Raw genomic sequence first — 19,097 nt, 5'->3', positions numbered from 1 at the left:
TGTATATTCATGTCTGTATCTATAATTCAGATATCACCAATAAAAATGAAATACTTAGAAATAAATCTAACAAAACATACAAGAAATGTCCAAATCTCAATCCAAAATTCCTTGATGAAAAAAAGAAAAAGAAATCCTAAAATAGATATATCAAGTCCTTTAATTAGAAGACACAATATTGTTAATGTCAATTGATCTATAGATTCACTGCAATCACAATCAAATATTTTTTTTTTTCTTTTCCTAGAACCTTCAGCTCCCTGATACTCATATGGAAAACTCTCATCTCCTTTAAGTCTGCTAAAATGTCACCATTTCAATGAATTCTACCCCATCCATGCTATTTAAAATTGCAAACTACCCTGCTCTCCTCCAACCTAGATCCCAATTTCTTTCTTCCATCTGTACATCACTTCCTAACTACATACTATACTACTACATCATTATTTACTTTTTTATTATTTATTGTCTGTCTCCCCGCACTCACAAGAGAATAGGAGCTTTTAGTCTGTTTTGTTCACTCATGTTCCTTAACTCTCCTAAGCTCCTAGAACAGAGCTATGTATAGTGAGAATTTCTTTGTGCCCAAGGACTCTATACCATAGGTCTATCCAAATATTAGTTACAATCACCTAGTTACATTTAGGTGATTGTCACCTCAAAAAAAGTCACCATGATAATATTGTGGACAGTTCAGATCACTATCTCTAAATTCCTTAGTTCAGAATTTTTGATGTCTGTCATATTTGCCACCAATCCATACATTGCCACCAGTAACTGAGGTTTCCTTTTTAAATGTGGAGCAGTTATTGCTGATAAGTGATCATTGATAAACTATGCTCAGTCAATAAACAAACTTTATTGAAAGGAGACAGCATAAGGAAAAATAATAATAATAAATAAAAATAAAATAAAAGGTCACCTCGCCATGAATTACTACCACTACACCATCAAAATAATAATAGTAAGGAGGAAGAGGAGAAGGAGAAGAAAGAAATGGAGAGAGAGTTTAAAAAAAGAAGAAGAAAAAGAAAAGTGAGGAGATTAAAGTATTGTCTTCCTTCTAGGACTGATGTGAGGATGAAGTGAAATAGCCCATGCAAAGTTCTCAGCAAGAGACCCAGCATCTACTGTGCCCACAGGCCAAGACAAAAGGGAAAATCAAAGTTTGCACATCTGCACCGCGGGCTCATAACAGCGGGTGACGCTGCCTCTCCTCTGACGTTGTCCAGTCAGCAACGGGCTGCTCTGGGGCCTGAGGGTCAACGGGGCCTCTCTGTAGGTGACGCTGACCTTCGACTTGTTCCGTTTGACCAGGATACGCTCTAGCTGCACTGCCGAGTGACGCTGTGTGACAAGCGGGATGGACGCCGGTAACAGCCAGTGAGTGGGCATCTCTGGGGGGATCCCTGGCTGTCGCTGCAGCCTCCACCTACCGCAGCTTTGTCAATCAAAATTTTAATAGGTTCTCTTTTTTTAGAAATCGATAGTCTGATTATAAAACATATGGAAGAGCAAAAACCTAGAATTATCAAAACAGTCTGAAAACGAAGGGAAAACGTTGGAGGATTTATATTATGTGATTTAAAAATTTGCTGTAAAATTATATAATCATGACATGGTATTGGCAAAAGGATGGGAATATAGATCATTGGAAGAATCAAGATGTACCCTTACCTATTTAGAAACAATTGATTAAAAAAAGAAAAAGACTAACACAACTGAATGAAGAAAACATTTTTTTCAACACATGGGACAGGACCAATTGCATGTCCATATATAGAAAAAAATTACCTCAGACCATAATTTCCATTATACTTAAAAAAATGTGAACTAGATAATAAAGCTAAATATAATTGTTAAGCTATAAAACTATTGAAAAAGTAGGAGAAAAACTTTTGTGACTTGTGGTTATGTAGAATTACTTAAGCTATCAAATGATGAATAAACATATTGTGATAAAGGAATGCAAGGTAATACTACTCAGCAAACATACAAACAGTAGAATGAATCTCAAAAGTGTTAAGCTAAGGTTAAGTGAAAGACAACAGACAAAAGGCTATACACTTTGTGATAGGAATTATATGAAATTATTGAAAAAGTAAAATTTTAGGAAATAAAAGTCTAAACAGTAATTGTCTGGAGATATGTTGGAGAGTGGTCTTAGTCAAAGGAATAGGAGAGATTTAGGAGGAGTAATGCAATGATTCATTCTTGATTATTGTGTTGATTACTCATAGAACTGTATGTTTTTTAAATGGTTGATATTACTGTATGCAATTATATCTTAATAATAATTAATTTTTAACAAATGGTCAGTCTCATTTATCATCTCTCTCTAGGAATGGTCTGTCTCATTTATCATCTCTCTCTGTCAATCATTCCTTGACAGAGAATGATTGTTGCAACCATTATATGACAGCCTTATTTTTCTTTTCCCAAATGTCCACTTTCATAGACTCCACAATAGTTAGGGTTGTAAGAGGGAGTGTGTTAGGACCCTCTGTGAAAATATTCCTTTCTCAATAAAAAATGCCAAATCCAAAGGAAAGTTTGTTTTTGATGACTCTTTCTTTGTCTTATTTCCTTGGAAATATATATATAAGAGCATAGTGTTTGGAACTTAGTTTCTTGAATCCATCAGAAAAATCCTAAGGAGAATGGACAAATGTGCTACAGGAGGTTGTAGAGAAGGTTAACAAGAGATTGGATCTTGCAACATGGAATGAAATTTTATTCATCTTCTCCAGATTTGTTTCTATGTGATCTACTATTAGTCAGGTTACTTGTTAACTGCAGCAACACAATATTAGTGTAGAAAATATAAAAATAAATGAAGGCTCAAATGTCAAACTTTGGGAGAGGATATACCTAAAGTTCAGACTCTAACTATTGTTGTCCCTTCTTAAAAATGTGGGCACTAAGTGATTCACACACATTTCTTAGTGTGGCACAGATGTAATGCAGTGATGGCTTTCAAAATGCAAAATAAATAAAGACAGCTTACTTATGCATAATGTATATAACAATGGTGGCCCATGCCATCCTCATGTCTACTGACATCTATACTTGTATTTTTACTTGTTTAATTCATTTGAAATTGATCTTAAGCTTTTTCCAAGGTTTTCTCTTTTTTCCCCTTTCCCCATTCTTCATGATCACTCCTTTTTTTTTTTTTTAAACTCTTTTGATATTTGTAACTAATTTAAAATTAACAAGATGGCTATTATAGGAAGGGAGTTAGGGATAAAATAGACCCTTTGACATGCCTCTCTTTTATTAGAAAGTAAATGGTATTCAATGTGTTCTTCAATATCCATGAAAAAATAACAGACTAACTTATTAACTTGTAAGTAGGATACAAGGAAATGTCAGAAACATCAGTCTTAACAGTTTTGGCAGAAGACACAAGATTTCTGGGACAGACACAAACTTTTTCCACTCACGGCACAGCAAATTCAGGAGCATCAGAATTTGCTTTGATTCCTTTGCTCTAGGTCCCATGGAGATGATGCAATGTGTGTCTTGATGAATGCTACATATGCTCTGAGTTTGCATGAAAACTGAAGATCATTAATATGAGAGCAATAAGCAAGTGCTTTTTATCCCAGAAGGAGACATTACCTCATCCCTCAAGATTGATTCCTGCAAAAAGCACTCTGAAAAACGGCCCAGGTAAAGAGAAATTAGGGCCTTGTATTTTTGTGTACCCAGCAAGAATGGGCCTGGTACCCCTGCTGTTTTTTTGCCAGACTCAATACAAAGGAGAACTCCCTGTATTTAATGGGTAAGTATTGGGTCACAACTTTGCCTTAATTTATAGATTTAGATCCATCATGAGTCATACCATGGAAGCCCATATTACTGTTTTAAAAATATTGTGGAACTCAATCTGGAAAGTTACTAATTGAAAGGATATATATATATTTTAAAGGGTATTTATAAAATGCAAATAGTCATCAGTGGGTTGCAGTTGGGACCAATTGCTTAATTACACTATTTCCTCCTAAATTTTAGGCTTGTTTATAATGAGAAAGATTTTTTGACTGAGAAGGAAGAAATGAGAAAGAGAGCTTGAAGAAGGACTGGTCTGGTTGAGGGCAGGAATGAAGGGAGAAAAATGAGCAAAAAAAAAAAAATTGTAGATAGAGGACACAAGAGAGAGGAGAAAAGATAATTTCAACAACCTTACAACACAGACAAGGACAGTTTTATCATGTAATAGTACTGTAATCCATGTTTAGTCCCTAATATTGGCCACTTAAAATGTTTATAATGAATTATGTGAGTTTTAAATGGGCAATATTAAAAGGAATATTGAAAAAATAAAGAGATGAAATTGAAATTGAATGTATTAAAACCTTTCGGATATGTTTTAATAAACCACAAAAGGGGACATTCCTGAGGAAATTTCCAGATGATATATTCATATAAATATATAACTGGTATGCAGACAACAACTTCTGGGGTGGGGGGGAAGGCTAAGCCAATTGTTTGTGTAATGTCAGCCTGAGGCACAGATGATCAATTTATTTTTACATGTCTTGTGGTGTATGATGATATATTTTATGATGATGGATTTTATTAGCTTTGGCATTTAGGTGATATACAGAGGAGCTCTAGGTGTTATTTTGTTCAGTTTTGATAATAAATGAACAAGTGTAGCATCCAAAGACTAAAAACATCATAGTGATCAGGGACCAAGATCCTTCGAGTATGAGGATTCTGGGTCTCCTTACCAGGCAAGCCATCTACCTAGTGATGGACATCTGGAATGAGTAAAAGAGAGGGACAAAGCATCAGTGGCAGCCTCTAGTCTGTTTCCACTGACTGCCTCCATGTAAATTACCCCAAGAAAAGAGCAATGATTCCGATGGAGCTCTTCTCAGATTTACATAAGGGATACAGAGTAAAGCAGTAAGAGGAGTAGTTTATAAAGTATGTTGCTGTGTATTAAGATCTACTCTTGAAGACTGAGACACTTCAACAAGCAATGCTAACTGAGAGTTCAGCTGAGATCATCTCCAGGAATTGCCTTTGGCTAAAGAGAACCTCCTTATCCAAGTTTACCCTATGGCCCTGGAACAGTGCACAATCAAAGACTGTATGCTTTGCTTGAAGGCAGGGCAATTCTGAAGGGCAATTCCAGCTCCCGAGCTCCACATAGGATTGACTGGCACATCTATTGTGACTGAGTTGCAATTCAAATCCTCCCTCTGAGCAATTCTAAGTCCTTCATTCTGAAATAAACTGCCTACATGCAAACCTCCCTCCCAGAGTCTGTTCCTGGGGAAGCCAACCTAAGACAACTAACTTTATATAAGATCAAATTAGTTGGATGGTTTGGTTAGTTTTAATTGAGAAGTTCCATTACATATATTCATTATTTGTAGTTAATTGCTACTATAATAGATTTTTCTCTGCAAAATACTTTTATGTGGAAAAGATATAAGACTTTATGTTTTAAGTTTCAGAACTGATACTAATTCTATGGCATTTATTCTGCATTTTTATTTACATAATTAATGGGTAACTTGTCTTGGTGATTTAGTACACTTTATCTCAATTTCTATTGGAAAATTGCTCAGCTGCTCAAGTTTAAATTCTAATGGTAATTCCAATAAATATATGAAGTTAGTTGCATGACAGTAAAGGTTACTACTGTATTTATTATTACTTTTCCGACTACATAAAGACAGGATAAAATATCTTTGACTTTAAGCTGATCACTTAATCACTCTTCTGGGCATTCATATTATGTTATACTATGGATATAGGGCAAAGGATTCTTGAAGAATATTTATTAGTTTGGGATCCTAGTTACAAGTGAAAGAAAATAATTCTGCACATATAATAAAAAAAAATTTATCAAAAAGTTGTCAAGTACCACACACTTATCACAGAGTCACATACACACATACATACACTATTTTCAACTAATACCTCTGAAATTGGGGTTCATATTTTTTTTCTGTAAAGAGCCACATTAAAAATATTTTACATTAGCCTCTGTGGGCCATACAGTCTATCACACTTAAATCTGACTTTGTAGCACAAAAGAAGTCTAGATAACACGTAAATGAATTAACATGGCTGTGTTTCAATAAAACTTTATTTACAAAAGTAGGTGATAAGGTAGATTTATCCCAAGCCCTAGTTTATCGACCCCTGCCTAAAGTAATAGGTGAATTTATTCAAATCTTCATGTATTCTCATTCCCTCCCAACTCTTCACATTTTTAAATAATTCTATCAGATATACATTATCAGAATATAAATCAACTATATATTCTTCAATCACCAGTATATCTACTTTTTGTCTGTTTTAAAATATTTATATAGTATCCTCTAGTCCATTGAGAAAGCTTCTCCAATTACATTATGGTTCCCTGAGTTTCCTGAGTGTGATCCTACAGATTGTTCTATGACCTTTATATTTGAAGGTTTATTTGTTACATGTAATATACTTGGTTCACATTTTCTTTCACATTTACTTTATTTTTAGTGGCATGACATTTATTTTATTTTTAAGACACAACATTTTGCCATCAAAATGCCTGACACTAATCTGATTTCCTATTCTTGAAAAGTGACCTGGTATTTTTGCCTGTGCCGCCAAATAACCAAATAATTTATTTCTTTTTGCTCCTTTCCTTTACATTCCAGTAGTCTTCCACAGTTAAACAATGTGCCGTCCCTTTTTTTTTACTTTAATTTGTGGGAGAACTATGGTTTTTAATAGTGTTCTTACGTTTGCTCTGATTGTTTTCTTTGGGAATTGCTATCATCTATAGAATAAGTCTTCTCTGCTTATCTTCTAATCTAAAATCTTCCCTCAAAAATGTTTATATCTCTTTTAAACTTCTGTTGGAATTAAATTTTTTCCCTTATGTCATGTATTTTTCTTCAAATATTCTATCAGTCTGCTCAAACTGCCATAACAAAATACCATATACTAGGTAGCTTAAACAAGAGAAATTAATTTTCTCATAGTTCTGGAGGCTGGAAGTCCAAGATGAACTATAAGGGTTGGTTTCTCCTGAGGCCCCTCTCCTTGATTAGCAGATGGTTACCTTCTCATTGTGTCCTCTTGCATGACCTTTTTCTCAGTGCACCTGCACTTCTGGTGGTTCTTTTTCTTTTTATAAGGACACCAATTCTATTGGATTAGAGCTCCATGCATATGACCTCATTTAACCTTAATTACCTTCTTAAATGCCCTGTCTCTGAATATAGTCATATTGGGGTTAGGTCTTTAACATACAAATTTTGGAAGGGACACAATTCAATCCATAACAAATACTTTTTTAAGATATCTGCTTATTCTTGTTACTTACAGTTTAGTCTTGATTTCTGAAATTTTTCCCTAATATTACTGACTTTTTCTCGAGCAAACACTGCATTTTCAATTGCTTCTATTGACCATATATTGTATTTCCAAGTGTTACTAATTCGTATTTATTTATTTATTTATGTTTGTATCACTTTCCTAATATCATTTAACTCATTTTGCAGTTTGCCCTCAGTTGGTTGCTATGTTCACCTAGTATGTCCTCATTTTCTTCAAGGGTGGCATTCAGATTATTTTACTCTTGAACATCTTTTCTCTTTCTCATGTTAAAGTAAATTGAAGTTTTTCAATATTTTTGGAAGATATTTTCTGTCAGGAGCCAAGATAAGGCAGGATAACTTTTCAAGCTTCATATCAATAGAGTCTCTTCAATTCTTGTTTTCATAAAGTGATATAAAATACACCCTCTTGTCATATACTTCATAATATTTGACTGCTCTATTCCTCCTTCCATTTTCTATCAGATTTCTCTTTCCTTTACCCTCAGTTTGCCTTCCCTGATGTATTTGTGTTCTGTTTCCTTTGGGTTTCCTCTCATTGTGCAACATAGCTCTTCCCTTCCCGCCCTCTTCACCCCCGCCTCATATTTCTCCTTTCTATATGATAGTCCTCCTTTCAGTGTGTAAACTAGTTACTGATTGTTAAGTTACCTGGTTTTAAGATCAATGGAAGCCTCTCTTGTCTTCTCTCCTCTGGCTATTGCTCATTAAACTTCTACAAATGCCTCTCTCTTGCCATTGGTGGTTTGATCCCACTAGCATTAGTTATGGGATTTGTGGTATTCTGTTATCCAGTTTTGGTGAAGATTTTCTTATTCATAGTTTCTCTTTTATTGCTGAGTAGATTAGGGCAGATTAAAAAAGTACCACAATACTGCCTCTTTACCATTACCTCATTCATTTAATAGTTATCATGTGTTATTGTATAACTGATCAAGATGGCCTTAATGTTCCCCAAAGACGAAACTTCAGACAGGTTTCTTCTTAACAGAATATTGTCATTTATATTAAAAAAGTATTCCATGGCTCTCGATGTATTAATTTATTTTTCATTCATTTTTTAATGTATTAAGTTAATACTATTTGCTTTTGTCATAACTTCTTATTTAAGGAGACTTAAACTTTTGCTGTTGTGTAACCTCAGAAAGGGGTGATACTCTCTTATGATGAATAGGCACTTTTTTCTTTGTACTCCATTTCTGAAAATATGACACATGAATAACAAATTCAAACACATTTCTATAAGCTTGCTACACTTGTTACATCAAGTGGAAAAAAATCAGCATCATTATTTAATTGGGAACTCTAGTATTTTTTAATGTGGTTTTTTGAGGGTGTTGTTCAGAGTAAGATGTATGGCATATCAATTGCTGAGTACCTGCTGTTACTTGTGATTAAGAGACAGACACTGTTCAGAGGAAATTGTCTTGTAATTACTACAAATGCAGGCAATCAACAACACAAGTATTGTCTTTTTCTATTTGAGAGAGAGAACTAAATTAAGCCAGAATCTTTATTTGAATATTACAACTCATTTAACTTAAAACTGTTTTCACAAAATATCTACCACCCATGGAGATGTCTCCCAGTGTTGTTAGTTGTTCTTGTATTTATGAGTATCTAACTTGACCTTTTAAAATCTACATTCTGAAAAATTGCCAGAAACAGAATAAGAGAGATTTAAAGACCTTATTATCAATCTCTGAATCAATGTTTTCAACAATTAGCATATTAGTAGATTTAGTTATCTTCAGTGTTGAGTTTTTAATCTTGGTTTTGTTTTCCTAAATCTTCTAAATTTCTATCTATATATCTAAATCTTTGAAAGAGCGATAGCAATGACCCTGGGAAACAAAATACAAATCTTACAAAAATAAAGAAAAAGCATTATGAGAATTGTTTATATATATTTTTTTAATATGGTAAAAGAAAGAAATTTTTGGAAAAAAGAATCAGGGGATTTTTATTTCTCTTTTTTTAATGTTTATCTTGGAGAGTCAAAAGACAAAAGTAATATATTATTCACTCTATTGTGGTAAAGATGGACAAAAATTGTAGAATCTCACAATAATTAGAATAACAGACTGTAAGCATCCAATAATATTTGACTATTATTTTGTTATTTTAAGTTCTGAGACTATGCATAGAAAGAGTGTAATTTTTTTCAAGGACAGAGCAATGAGGAGAAGCACATACAAGTCAATAACTGCAATGCAACATGGTAAATATCACAATGAAAGGCTATAAGAGAAAGCCTTAATTGCATAAATTAGTAATTAAGTATTCTGTGTAGGAAAATCAAGATAGGCATCAGTGTAGAAATTCCACCTTAGTGTGTTAACATTTAAAAGAATTAGCATGATCTCACTAGAGTCACTAGTAAATCTTAATTTTCCACTGTATTTAGAAATAAAAAAATTAAATCTGATATTGAATATTAGAGGTAAATCTGATATTGAATAATAGAGGTAAATAATACATATAATAATTTTAAAAGTAACATTCTTTTTTTTCTTCTATGCATTTTATTGTTTCAGGTCTTATATATTACAGTATTCTGAAAATTGTGTAGCAGATATAAAATGAAGTCAAATTAATAATACATAAAGAAATGTTATGAATTGGTACCCAATCATTGGACTAGGTATCAAAACAGTATAGAGGGTCCTCAAATAATTAAGAATTGATCTACCATTTGATCCAGCAGTCTCTCTACTGGGTATTTACACCAAAGACTTAAAAAATCATATCCATAAAGATATTTTCACACTGATGTTCATAGCAGCATTATTCATAGTGGCTAGGACATGGAAACAACTGAAGTGTTCTATGATAGATGATTGGCTAAAGAAGCTGTGGTACATATGTACAATAGAATATTACTCAGCCATAAGAAGAGATGAAATACTGCCACACTTACGACAACATGGATGGACCTTGAGATAATTATGCTAAGTAAAATAAGCCAAACAGAAAAAGTTGAAAACCACATGATATCACTTACATGTGAGATATAAAGCTAAAAGCAATGAATGAACAGGACAAACAGAGACTTATAGACATAGGCAATAGACTAGAGGCTAGTAGAGGGTGGGGGAGAGTGGGAGGGAGGGAGGTAAATGGGGTAAAAGGGGATAAATATGTGATGACAGAAAGAAATCTAACTATGGGAGGTGAACATACAATGCAATATACATATGCCTTACTGTTAAATTATATGCCTGCAACTTCCTGGATTTCACTAACCAATGTCACCATAAAAATAAGTTTTTAAAAGCCTCAAAATAGCTATAAAGATTGATATGATAAAAAAATAAAAAATAAATAAATGTTTTTGGAAAAATCAAAAATGTCAATGCTTGTTTAAGAGACACTAATAGGAAAAAATAATCATAATTCTAAACTCATTGAACTTATACTTTAAGATATCTTGTGCAGAAAAATTATCCAAAATGAACATTTATAATTCATTGTTTACATTGTAGCTAGACTTGCTAAATTTTTGTTTTTAAATTAGCTATTTAAGTTTTACTTTATTTGATCTTCAGAAGCAAAAAATTAACTTTTGATGTATAGAACGCATTTATATATCTGAAAGCCTGATTTATGTTTTTTTCTTCTTATTGGTAGACCTATATACATAATTTAAAACTAATTAAGACAAAAGAGGAGTGATTCATATTATAATTAAAAGTAATGTTTTCAGTAACAAGCATTCTACACACATAAACTTAATATCAAAATTAATTTTATAAAATCGTAAGAGGCAGAAATCAGAAATATTTAGCAAAAGAGTTCAGTTGATTTTAGAGATAATTTTAAAAGACAAGCATTTATATTGATATATAATTTAACTAAAAGAATTTTAAAGCAAAGAAACTTTGCAGATAGCCAGTCTTACATACATTGATAAGAGTTTTATTTTCTAGTATTTCAGCCATTCATGTGTAAAATGATTCTCCTAAAGTGCTTAAAATATTGAAAATAGATGAATATTTTGAGGATAAAAAGAATTTTCTATTCAAGATTTTCTCCCATTGAGAAAACCCATTTTTTTGAGAGTGCGTGGGGTAGGACTACAAAAGTATTCTTCAGTTCTGTTTGAATATCATGCATTGAAATGAGCATATCTGAATTAATGAAGTTATGAGGTCTAAGTGAAATATAAGTTTTTCGGCGAATTTAAAATGATAAAAAACAGTTGCTAGGCCAATTTTTCCTCTTAACACACATTCTCTGACATAGGCTGATAAAAATCTAGATGATTTTTTTTAACGTATCTTCTTTTTTAGAGCAATTTAAGGTTCACAGAAAAATTGAGTAGAAAGTACACAGGTTTCCCATATACCCACTGCATCCCACTTTCCTCCACCCCACCCTGCCCTGCTATCAATGTCCTACACCAGAGTGGAACATTTGTTACAACTGAAGAATCCACGTTGACACATCATTACTATCAAAAGTCTATAGCTTACATGAAAGTTCACTTGTCATGTTGTATATTATATAGGTTTGACAAAAGTATAATGACGTATCTATCCTCATAGCCTCATACAGAATAGTTTTCATTGCCCTAAAAATCCTCTATGATCTATTTTTCTCCTGTCCTCCGTAATCCCTGGCACCAATGCTTTTTTATACTGTCTCCGTAGTTTTACCTTTTCCAAAATGTCATATAGTTGGAATCGAAGAGAATGCAGGCTTTTCATATTGGCTTCTTTCACTTGGTAATATGCATTTAAAGTTCTTCTATATCTTTTCATGGCTCGATAGCTCATTTCTGTTTAGCACTGTATAATATTCTATTATCTGGATGCATAATAATAGTTCATTTATCCATTCATCTACTAAAGGATATCTTGGTTGTTTCCAAATTTTGGCAGTTATAAATAAAGCTGTTATAAACATCATGTGCAGATTTTTATGTGGACATATTTTCAACTCATTTGAATAAAACCAAGGAGCATGGTTGCTGAATCATATGGTTAGAATATGTTTAGTTTTGTAAGAAATTGCCAACTGTTTTCCAAAGTGGCTGTACCATTTTACATTCCCATCAGCAAGAGTTCCTGTTGCTCCACATCCTTGCCAGAATTTGGTTTGTCAGTGTTTTGGATTTTGGCCATTCTTACTGGTATGTAATGGTATCATGTTTTAGTTTGTACTTCTCTGATAATATATGATGTAGAGCATTTTTTCATATGCCTTTTGCCATCGCACATCTTCTTTGTTGAGATCTTTTCAGGTCTTTTGCCCATTTTTTGCATTGTTCATTTTCTTGTTGCTGAGTTTTAAGAGTTCTTTGTATATAGATAGCAGTCCCTTATCAGGTAAGTGTTTTGCAAAAAGTTTCTCCCAGACTGTCAGCCTTTCATTTTTAGCAGAAACAAAGCACTGTAAATTAATGTTCTATCTCTGTAGGCAACTCATACTAGCTCTGGGCATTGTATATATTACATTTCACAGCATCTAACTAGTTAAACTGTTCCAAAATATCATGTACATTCTGGGATCTCATAATTTTTACTGTGTCAATTACTTTGTGTTTTACATATTCTGTTTGTTCAATTTCTTTTATACAATGGGCTGTGAAAATTTTAGGGGCTCTAACAGGCTCTCATTTGAGCATTGAGTAAGTGGAGATCTTTTTCTAGAGGGAGACTGGAATTGTCACTGGGTTAAAATGCCTAAGTGACCAGCTCTTCAGTGACTTGAATGAATTAATGTTAAACAAAATAATCTGCTCCACTATATTTCCAAATATCCACTGACAAATTTCCTGAAATATTTACTATGGTTATGTCAAATATGTGACGTGGAGACTGTTGCTCATCTGACATCCTCTACCCCTGCCAAACCCTAAAGGTAGGTATTTTAATGAATTAAAGTCTTTGTGTCAGCCAAGATAAAAAATCTTTTCAGCATAGTTCTCCAGGAAGCTGCTACCAAGAGTGGGAAGAGCATGACAAAAATAACATTTGTCATTCTTGCTTGACCCCCCAAATCTCTATGCTTCCCTTAATTAATATTTCACTTTCACTTTATAAACATATAAAATCATTTAATAAAAAAATTGAAATTTTTTTCTATTTAATAACAGAAAAATTTAATATCAACGTAGTATTTATTCATTTAATATATATATTCATTTAATAAATATATATAAATATATATACTAGATTTTACTAAAATGTCACTGGCTCTTTTCTAGACACTTGGTTCTGATGGTAAACAAATACATAAAATTCGTTACTTTCACGAAGTTTACGTTCAAATTGGAGACAGTGAACTAGATGAATAAATAAAATATCAATATATTATATATTACTTAAAATAAAAGAAAGCATAAAAGAAGGATAGAGAATGGAGTAAAATCTTAGAGTGACCAAAAAACACAGTAAATCATCAGAGTAAAGATCCATAAAATGCACATTTGTTTAAGGAAGAAGAAAAGAAAGTGCCAAAGCCCTGCTGTCTATTGCCTGAGATATTCAAGACACACTAAGGAGGACAGTTTGAAATACAGGAGATAGTATTTTGCATTTCCTGCATGCCTTTTTATAAAGATTTCATTGAATTTTTTCAACAGGCTTTCAGCACAAGAGATATTAATACACCATTTTACACAAGTAAAGACAGTCAAAAAGTTATACGATTTACCTAATGTCTAATATTTAGTAAATTACATTATTTCCCCTGAGATTCAGGTCTTTAGAATACAAATTCATTACAAATTCTGTTATGGCACAGATGCCATTTTGTAATTAAAGAAATAGCTAATGTTTAAAATGCAAACAATCCTGCCACAGAGTATCCTTGGCACCTGACTCAAACAGCATGTAGACCATGTCCTGCCAGTAAAATCACGATTTCAGCAGCTGAAATCAAACTGGGCATCTATTTGTGGTTTGTTCATCTGCTTGATATGTATATCAGTGAACTAGAGTCAAATTCTAACTTGTGTACATGCTATCCTCCTAAAAATACACTTTAAAAATGAAATGAATGCTTGCCAAATTGTAAATCTTCTTTCTCTAAGGGGAATTTGAGTCACAAAGAGTCACAATTACAAAATTAATCAATAGAACTTACTGTTTAGGTATCGTCTTTAATTTCTGTCTTTTCTTAATATTTGAATATAAAGTAGATGATCTGAATTCTCATTCATATTTTATTTAAAGATAAAATGTAACAGCTTTTTTTTACCTTTAATTATGTACAAATTTGTTTCAAATGAATTAGATTTATAATATTTATTTTCTTTTCCACAGAACCAATAATTTTAATTTTCTATTTGTTTAAATGAAATAACTAGGATTCTTCTCTAGGATTGTCCATTGGGAATAATTACCACAGGTAAATATAAAACTCCCTATTACTATGAACCTTAGAAAATGCTTCAGTAGCATCTCCTATGTGAGAAGCAGCTGTAAAAATAAATCAGTTAACCCATATTTCCCCAAAGAGGAAATACAGTAGGTCAATAGACATAGGAAAAGATGTTCAAGGTCACTAATCATAAGAGAAATGCAAAGTAAAACCACAATGAGATATCACCTCACACCTTTCAGAATGGCTATCATCAATAAATCAAAGAACAAGTGTTAGCGAGGATGAAGAGAAAAGGAAACTCTCATACCCTGCTGGTGGGATTGCAAAATGGTACAGCCACTATGGAAAACAGTCTGGAGATTTCTCAAAAAATTAAAAATGGGTATACCTTTTGATCCAGTAATTGCACTTCTGGGTATTTATCTGAAGAAAACCAAAACAATCATTCGTAAAGAACTATGCATCCCCCCTAAGTTCATGGCAGCACAATTTACAATAGTCAAGATATGGAAGTAACCTAAATGCCCATCAATAGATGACTGGATAAAGAATATATGGTTCATGTATACGATGGAATATTCTCAGCCATTAAAAAAATAAATGCTACCATTTGCTACAATATGGATGGACCTAGATGTTGTTATGCTGAGTGAAATAAGTCAGACAGAGAAATACCATATGATTTCACTTATATGCAGAATCTAAGAAACAAAAAGAACAAACTAATCAAAAACAGACTCACAAATATAGTGGACAATTTGGTGACGGACAGAGAGGGGGACTGGGAGAATGGGGTGAAAGGTTAAAGAAGTACAAAATAATAATGATAGTCAAAGGAATGGAGAGCACAGCATAGGGAATACAGTTAGCTGTAATAATGTAATAGCTAGGTGGAGAGCTAGAGGAGAGAAAGAACAATTAGGGGGATCGTTTTATAAACTATATAGATGTCTAACCAATGTACTGTATACTTGAAACTAATATAATAAAATTAAAATATGTAAGTAAACAAATCATTATCTGCAATCCAGAAAAATTTGTGCTTGTTTCTCAATTTGCAACTCATATTACAAAACCAATTTGGTTTTCTCTGTCCATTAATTGTTAATACATATGACAAATCTTGTCATCTGACACATGAATCTTTCCTTATAAATAATTTTTTAGTAGTTAAGTAGGATGACTTTATATTTGGGCTGCAACATGAAACACCAAACACAAAATTTTTGTATGTTCAAAGTATATATTTAAGTAAGATCATTCTAAACATATTATCCAAACTTATTGAAACGTTACGTAGGCTTTTTCCAGTGGTGAACAAAAGAAAATATACAGAAAGTCTATTTATTTTATAAGCTTTATGGAAGTACATAGACTATTAAATTAGTTCCATACATTCTGTGTAATTATGGAGCCCCAGCTGCCTTAATAAAAAAATGAAAAATCAAAAACATGAATTGTTGTTCTGCACACAGTCCCATAGCTTAAATATTTGATTGAGGTATGGAATAATCAAAGAAAGTTTCAGAATATTAGTGCATAAGGTAGTAAATTTATTACCAGTCAATATGTAAAATTCTAGGACTGCATCTATCTTCTTTTGATTACTTTTTACAAATTTTGCATCCAGAGTCATTGGGTAAAAACATTTTAAAAACTAGATTATTTTTACATCAGAGATTAAATTATAAATTTGACAAAATTGTCCTGATTTTATAATCTCACACAGGTCATTTTGAACCATTTTTAAATTCAGATGTCATCTGACACATGAATAATAGGAGTAATATTGACAGTAGTTTTATTAGGTTTAATAAGATAACTTAGACATTTTGTTAATTGATAAAATTTAAAATATAGATAAAATAAAAATAAATAAAATAAGCTTTTCAAAATTCCATAAAATATGCAATTATCTCTAATCTCTGGGTTTTTTGTTCATTTACCTACCTGGGAGTTTCTCTTTTTCTTTGTCTGGCTTTCTCAAGTCATAGTTTAAAAGTACTTTTCTGTGACAGCTGAAAAGAACTTCATAGAATTGGCTTAGTTATTACTCTATGTATTCCTTTAGGACTCTGTGCACTAGCACATGTCAGAGCAGTCATCTGATTGAAAATTATCCATTTTTCTGATTCAAACAGTAGATTCATATAACTAGTTTCTCATTTACCAAGATAGTCCCCATCAAGAAAAATCTTTATAGTTTTTTTTTTTTAAATCTGTTAATCAAATGACATAAATTAAAAACTATGTTATGTTGGCAGAGGTTTTAAAGTGAAAAGAATAGTTATAAAACATCTTTTATAGAGTTGACATTATAAAATGTTATTAGATGTTATTAGTAATACAACATATTACATCGTACTTCACAGCATACAAAACTGATGTTAAATGACATAGCCAAAGAAAAAAATGGGCCACATTTCTTTGTTTTTAAAACACAACTGAATACTGATACATTCGAAATGGAATTTTTGTTTCCTTACTAAAAATAATTTTAAATGATTTAAGAAAGCAAATCATAAGTATTTCTTCATATATCTTCATAAATAGTAGAAATTTATATGAATAATTATTTTGATGTAATTATACTCAAATCAGATGCCTAATTTATAGATTCCTTTAAACACATGTTACACAATAATTCATCTTCTTAAGAATCTATTATTTCTAGAATTGCAACAATTAAAATAGTTCTATTGCATAGTCTACATTCCTAGGCCTATAACTTGTTTAAAAAATTAAATTAGAATTCATTATCATTATTAAATTTAGCAATTAGTGTTCAGTAAGGCAAAATGACAAATGAGTGAGCTTGTGTGAATGTTGTGCCAATTGAGTATCGGGCAAACTTAAATGAAACTGAAGAAGCTTCCACTAAGGTAGGTTCCAATCCCATCCTTTTACAGACAGTATCCTTGAGAACCGAGAGTGTGTTATGCTCTATGTTCAAATTAGCCCTTGTCACATTTCTCATCACATTGCAGATACTCAATTTGTATTAAAATAATTCATAAAAATTAGATTTATTAAATTTCTTAAGGTTAGGTAGTATGTGCTATGATCTCTTACTGATTTCTAGTTCAAGATGTTTTAGAGTTTTGTTCTTGGTATTTGAAGTGAGTGTCTTTCCAAGGAATAAAGAAAGATGGAAACAGAATGAACAAATTATAGCTAATCTAGAAAAGAAATACTATTAACTAAAGCAATGGAACCTCACCGAAAAGAGCTCCTGAGCCTGTCAGACTTGATTGAAACACATCAAATACTAATGTTACTGTTAAAGTGAGCCTGGGCAGGGACAGAACCTACAGAGGTAAAGGGACGACCACAATTTGGGAATGAAAAGTTATTCCTATAGGTAAAGGGACGACCACAATTTGGGAATGAAAGGTTATTCCTATAAAAAAGTTTCATCATACTAACTCTATCTTAACCTAGGAAGGCTTCAATTCCCAAGTAAAATAGTTTACAGAGTGAGAATGTACTAGGTATGTCAGCCCAAGTAGTCAGGTAATTAATGGTTACACAATTCGATATACATGGGTCCATTGTATACTAATATTGGCATGCTGGTTTTACGTATTGGTCTTTTTACTTTGGTGTATCTGGTCCTGAGCAACTTGTTCTTTATAACTAACTGAACCATGCTCTGAGACCATATGGTTGAGAGATAAACTCTTCAATATGGCACATTCCCTAAGGTAAAGAAGACCAGCTGAGTCCACTTAAGATACAACCAAACCCCATTCTCTTGAATTGGAAGTAAATCACATTTCTTGTATGAAATGTTTACACAATCTATCATCTTCATGGCTTTCTGTTTGCAGTCAGTTGTGCAGAAGGTCTGCTGTCCTTATGTCTCACATAGAACTTATCCTGGTGCCCAACTGTTACAACATTGAGATCTCGAAGTACAGTACAGAGATGAGATAATCTCCTAAAAATCACCTGTTTTCTATCTTAAATCCTAGACTGATAAGCTTCCACAGTATGCTTCCTCTACAGAGGAAAATATAAATACTCATAAAAGTATAATATTCAAAAAATTAAAGACACGACTCTTATACAAATATAAAATATAAAATGGACACATGCCAAATATTTTATTCACCTATAAAAAACTGAGGGAAAACCAATTCCAACAACATTTCTATAACTGGGTTTTAATAGATAGGAAAAAAAATTGTTAGGTTAAGATTGCTACATTAGAACCAAAACTGGTAATTTCCTTCAGGGCAATAAAATTATAGATTATCATTCTACAATATATTTGAATCACTAGCAAACAATTTTCTACAAGTTAACGTTAAACTTTATTATGTCTGGGATCCTAGAAAATTAAATAATCCTTAAATTTGCCTATTAACTAATTCGCTATGACACTGAAAGGAAATACTTTCATCTTTCTTGCTT

The sequence above is a fragment of the Pteropus vampyrus genome, unplaced genomic scaffold (genome assembly GCF_000151845.1).
Source record: "Pteropus vampyrus isolate Shadow unplaced genomic scaffold, Pvam_2.0 Scaffold21, whole genome shotgun sequence".
NCBI classification, from domain to species: Eukaryota; Metazoa; Chordata; class Mammalia; order Chiroptera; family Pteropodidae; genus Pteropus; species Pteropus vampyrus.
Note: the sequence above shows the minus strand (reverse complement) of the source record.